Source organism: Xiphophorus couchianus, chromosome 20, assembly GCF_001444195.1.
Source record: "Xiphophorus couchianus chromosome 20, X_couchianus-1.0, whole genome shotgun sequence".
In the NCBI taxonomy this organism is placed as follows: Eukaryota; Metazoa; Chordata; class Actinopteri; order Cyprinodontiformes; family Poeciliidae; genus Xiphophorus; species Xiphophorus couchianus.
This window is the reverse complement of record NC_040247.1, coordinates 3,007,054-3,012,449: the sequence shown is the minus strand read 5'-3', so window position 1 is coordinate 3,012,449 and position 5,396 is coordinate 3,007,054. Positions and strand designations below refer to the sequence as shown.

Genomic DNA, 5,396 nt, shown 5'->3' with positions numbered 1-5,396 from the left:
CGTGTCACCAGGCAGTAACTGGAGCCTCCAACAGTCAGTCAGAGCATTGAGGGAAGAGCTTTAGGCCTCTGTGAATTTCCCACCATTGATCCCAATCAGCAGGCATTATTTCAACATAAAGTACATCAAGACACACTCCAAAGACAAGACAGAACCAGATATTTTATAAAGTAGCTTCATTTCCTGACATGTGGACCCTGATATCAAACGTTTTCTGATCCCAAGACGGTTGGACAGGAAACCGTGACGCAGATTTAGAAAAAGGATGCTGGAATCCTGCAGGAGCGTTTTGCGTTACATTCACACAGCTCGTTGTTTTGTTGTTTGAAAAAGGCAAACCTGCTAGATTTTACACTGCAAAAACACAAAATCTTAACAAGTAGTTTTGGTCTAGTATCTCAGCACACTTGAAATAAAACAAAACTAACTTAAAAATAACATTTCAGCAAGATATGGGAGCTTGATTTTAGACAATAATTCCTTAATATTGAGGGAAAAGTACTTGCTCCATTAATTTACTTGTAACATGGAAAAATGTCTTGAAATAAGTGAAATAATCTCCCAATAGAACAAGAACTTTTTCATCAAATGAATTAAGCTTAAAACAAGCTTCTATATCTTGGTGAAACGATATTTATAAATTAGTTTTGTCTTTTTACATTTGCACTAGAAACTAGACAAAAAAACTTGGTGAGATTTTGAATTTTTGCAGTGCAGCTGGAAATCAGACTTCATAATGTTATTAAAATATTGTGTTGTGTTAGTTGTGCAGATAAAAATCAAACATTTAGCTTTTTATCTCAATTTTTAAATGCCAGATTTTAAAATATCAGTTACTTTCAGGTTGACAGTTTTGGCTCAGGAGGTAAAGAGTTTGGACCCGAACGGCATCAGCCCACATCCTGCCTGGATCATGTTGCGCCCGGTCGGCCCGGTACGCGCCGGTCGGCCCGGTCCGGAGGCCCGCGGTCCGCCCTGGAGCTTGGCCTCGTCGCCGCTGACCTCTGGTCTGTCGGGTTCACGGCCCTCTCAGGGCGGTGTCGGGTGACGGACGACGCGGTGATTGGAGGCTGCCATCTTTAAACGCTTCCACATGTTTCGGCCTGGTGTGTGGGAAACGGGCCTGAGACGCTGTTGGTGTTATGGTACCAGTCTGCGCTCTGGTAATCCCGCTCTCCTCTTCCATAAACAAGAAAAATGATCCAATCAGAGCAGAAAATGTGGAGACAGACAGTTTCTCTGGGGTGAGTTTTGCTTTCACTGGATAATTTCCTACAAATACAAATAAACCATTAAACTAATCAGCTATTTGGGAAAGATATAAATCTGAGAACACATAATGATAGCAATTATAATAAAAACAACTCAGGAGGATGTTTTAACATATTTATACCTCCCAGATTAGAGCAGCAATAACCCTGTAATCCCCTAAATTATGAGGGTAAATATGGTGATGAAGGAGTTTCTATAACAATAACAATACTATAACAATAATTGTTTCTAAACTGCTGACATTATTAAAATTATTAATATTTTCTCTCTTATTGTTAATATGAGGGTGAAAATTCATCATAAATCAGAAAGTTGAAATAAATGTCCCATTAGAAATACTTTAATCCCAGCAGAAAGCTGGCAGCTGGTGGGACTGGTTGCCTCACTGCGTCAGAGGCATTTTGATTTTATGGTCGGTTCTGAACCTTCAGCACCCATTAATCCTCTGTCAAACCCGGCTGGTCGTAACTGATGACATCACTGTTGCCATGTCAACTGGAAAACTCAAAAAGGTTTGGAAAAATAATTGTTTCTTTTGACACTTTTTTGTAGATTTGGGAAATTTCTGGAGCCAAAGTTGAACACCCACCAGGGGGCGCTGCAGGTGGAGGCTAACCATTAAAAGTTGAGTCATAACAGAAGCAGATGTTTTGAATTTCCTTCATTTCTGGGCTGAAAATCTGCAAAGTTCTGCAGATCGGAGCGGGTCGTTAGTTAGAAACGGGTCGACGCCGCTCTGAGTCAACCTCCTTCCTCCTCTCACAGCAGAGAGTCAATCACTTCCTGTTATTAGGGCCGAGTGAGGGTCAGAGGTCAGGGCCGAGGGTGGAGAACAGACGCAGCGTTGACAGGAACAATGATAGGAGGAATCATCGAGGAATGACTGGAATTTCCTGACAGATTCAAACCAAATGTTTCCGATTTCTCTTCTTCTCCTTTTTCCGTTTCTCTTATGACCCAAATTATTGCTGTTCATGTTTGACTGTAACTTTATAACCCCATAGTTTCTACATCAGTTGTTGATGGATTAGTGGACTCTTAGATGGATGGACTCTTATTATTCCTGTTGGATAATAAGAGTTACTAATGCTGCAGGAAACCCTTTCTGGGTCGCCATGGTAACCCAGTTTGAGTTCCTCACCTGTCTGTCTGTAAGAAGCCCCACCTGTTTGCCGAAACTTTTCCTGCAGATCCCAGGTGAATGCTGGTAACCCATGGCGACCGGTTTCCCAGCAGCTGATTGGTCAGAAAAAAAGATCATATTAAATCCTTCCAGTTTGTGTCACATCTAGAAAAATGGACCCGAACTGTTCTCCACAGAAAGAGTTCAACATTTTGTTTCTTATTTGAACATTTTGGGTCAGAAGCAGAAAGCCCTGATCCAAATCACTGTAACACATTTTGCTGGATGATAAATTGTCCCAGACGTTATTGCAATAAATGATTATATTGTTGTTTTTGAGACTATTTTCATGGCATCATAATGCAGGAACACATCCTGAAATATCAATAAACTTTAAATTCCAATGAACATTTAACACTGAAACTGGAAGACATTTAAAATACCCAAAATAAATCCATAAAAAATAAAAAACAACAAATAAAATGAGCTATGGAGTTCCTGTAAATAAAATAGTCTTTCAGAAAAGGTTTAATTGAGACCAAAACGCCGGATTGAAAACTTTTTTCATTCAGTTTTTGGTAGAAAGAGAAAATTAACGAACCTGTTAAACTGTTGGGTTTAATTAATTGATTTACTGCCACAGACCTAAATATTTGTAGTCATAAGCTAATTCCAGATATCTGGAATGAAGCTGATTTATTTAAAATCAGCCTGCCATACACCTGAAGGTCCGGACCGGGTCAGGAGACAACCCGACCCGGTCCGGTCCGGTCCGGCATCTAAAACCTTAGAGCTCGTTTTAATTTGTGTAATTTAAACATTGTTTTGCTTGTTGCGACAGGCCCAGTCCAAGGAGAACCATCGCAGAGTGTAGGTTCTGCTTCGGTTCTGAACCTGATGTTTCGCATTAAATCCGCTCGTCGTGCTTCAGCCCAAAGCCGCTCGGCTCGGTTCTGCCTGGAGGTGTTTCCGTGAAACTGGATCAGGCTGCGGTTCTCTCCAGCAGCGTGTTCGGGCCGTCAGAAACAATGTGGATGAGTTACACCTCCTGCATTGTTCCCCGGATCAGCCCGAGCTGCGGGCGGATCCGGTTTCACGCCGCCGGCTCGACCCGCCAAGTCCGGCACAAAGAACAGACGGCAGATATGGAGCCGAGCAGAAACAAGATGGAGCCGGTCCATCAAACACACCGGGTTTCCATGACTTCATCTGCGGTTCTGGAAGCGTAAAACAGAACCAGTCCGAGTTAATGAGCTGGTTGAAAACTATTTCTCACACCTCCTGTTTGTTCAGCACCTGGACAGAAGTCCAAAGTTCAGGTGTGACGTCACTCCTCCACCAGCGGCACCCAGAACCAGAGCTGGGTCCAGATCCACCAGAACCGGTCCAGATCCTCCACAGGGGCGCGAACAGAACCGAATCGGAACTTTTTAAAATTGCATATCAGATTCTCATCATCTGTTTGCTTTTAGGTGAATTCAGGTCCAACATCTTTCCGGTTTCTCTTTCCATCTCCACTTAACCAGGAGAAAACTCAAACATCTCTTCTAACCAATCAGTCATCAAAACAGTCAGATACAAAAACACAATAACCAATCAGCGTTAGAGCTCCTTCATGGGCAATTATATGGAGCTAAATTGAGGCCATAAAGTTTGTTTGAAAGAAAAAACTAAACTAAAAAAGGTTTGAATCTGAAAAGTAGTTTTGAACATTTTTTTCTTAAGTTTAAAATGATTTTTCAGTTCCATTTTTTTCAAGTTTCAAACTTAAATTTGAGTTTCAAATTTCTTTTCAGCTTTGAAATTATTTTCAGTTTAAATAAATGTTTAAAATTTCAAATCATTTGTTTTTCTTTTGTGCCCAGTAACATACAGGAACATTGACCAACATTTTTGATGTGTGCTGATGATTTTGATGATGGTAATTGATCAAATGTAATGTTTATTGGTTTCTCAGTTGGTGACTGTTTGATGTTTTTATGGCTTTTTATTTTTGCATTGTTACCATGTAAAACACTTTAAACAGGTTTGCTGCTGAAATGTGTTGCTCTATGAAGCTTGACTCGACGTTGCTGGTGTGGGAAGCTGGAATTTCCGAAAGCTGACAGAATAATCAAGATCAGCAAAATAAACCAAACAAAACCCAATGAAAACCAACCAGAACTCCAGTAGAACCCATTTACCTGTTTCTAAAGGCAGAGGCGTTTCTGTCCTGTCTGAATTTCTGCCGGGAAGAAGGATTGCAGGGTTGGGTCATGATTTCGCTGAAAGTCGATGCTTCGCCCTGGGGAGGGGCTGAAAGCAGAAAGTCTCGGCTGAAAGGTTTATTTTTTTGTGTCCATCTAGAGTTGAATCATCGGGTTTGAGCAGGAGAGCAGGCGGTGAGTCACTCAGGTGCAACAGGCGGCGGGCTGCTGCCAGACATCCCGTCATTCTTTCCAACGCTATAAAGTTAGACGAGAGAGACCAGCTGTGTCGCCATGGCAACAAGCAGTCCGACCATCACTCAGCTGGGGTTGGGGTACCACCTTCCTGAGATGACCGTCATCCGAACCGAAGTGATCCTTGAACACCTTTTTCACATCGCAGGCGTCAACAGCCAAATGTTACTACTGGCAAAAATACAGAAGAAGACAACAGGAAGTAGTTTTCTTCACGGCTTGGTTTTGTTTTGTTTTTTCAGACAATGCGCATCAGGCGCCAACAGAACTCACAGATACCCAGTTCATCAAAAGTCATGTTGAATCCGTTGCCGACTACAATTTCCCCAAAACCCGCTGCCAAGTAGGTGGAGCTTGTTGCTCCAACGCCTGAATAAGACGCTGACGTCTCTGATGGATGAATTATGGACATACTTCATGTTTAGATACGTTGCCCCATGAATTTTAATGATTTATCACGGGAACAAGTTTATTCACGTGTGATTTTAATTTCACGTCCTATTTAATGGAAACAGAACAATTACGAAATTGTGTTTTTTCAACATTAACAGAACATAGAC

At 41.7% G+C, this 5,396-nt stretch overlaps 1 long non-coding RNA gene across 1 annotated transcript; it reads right to left on the bottom strand.

Moving 5' to 3' along the window:
* Positions 1 to 738: 738 nt before the first annotated feature.
* LOC114136081 (uncharacterized) lies at positions 739 to 4,032 on the bottom strand. Its single transcript, XR_003593730.1, has 3 exons — positions 3,586 to 4,032; positions 2,438 to 2,508; positions 739 to 1,179 (listed from the first exon to the last, which is right to left on the bottom strand). It is a non-coding gene; the product is annotated as an uncharacterized LOC114136081 (long non-coding RNA).
* Between the last annotated feature and the right edge of the window lie 1,364 nt (positions 4,033 to 5,396).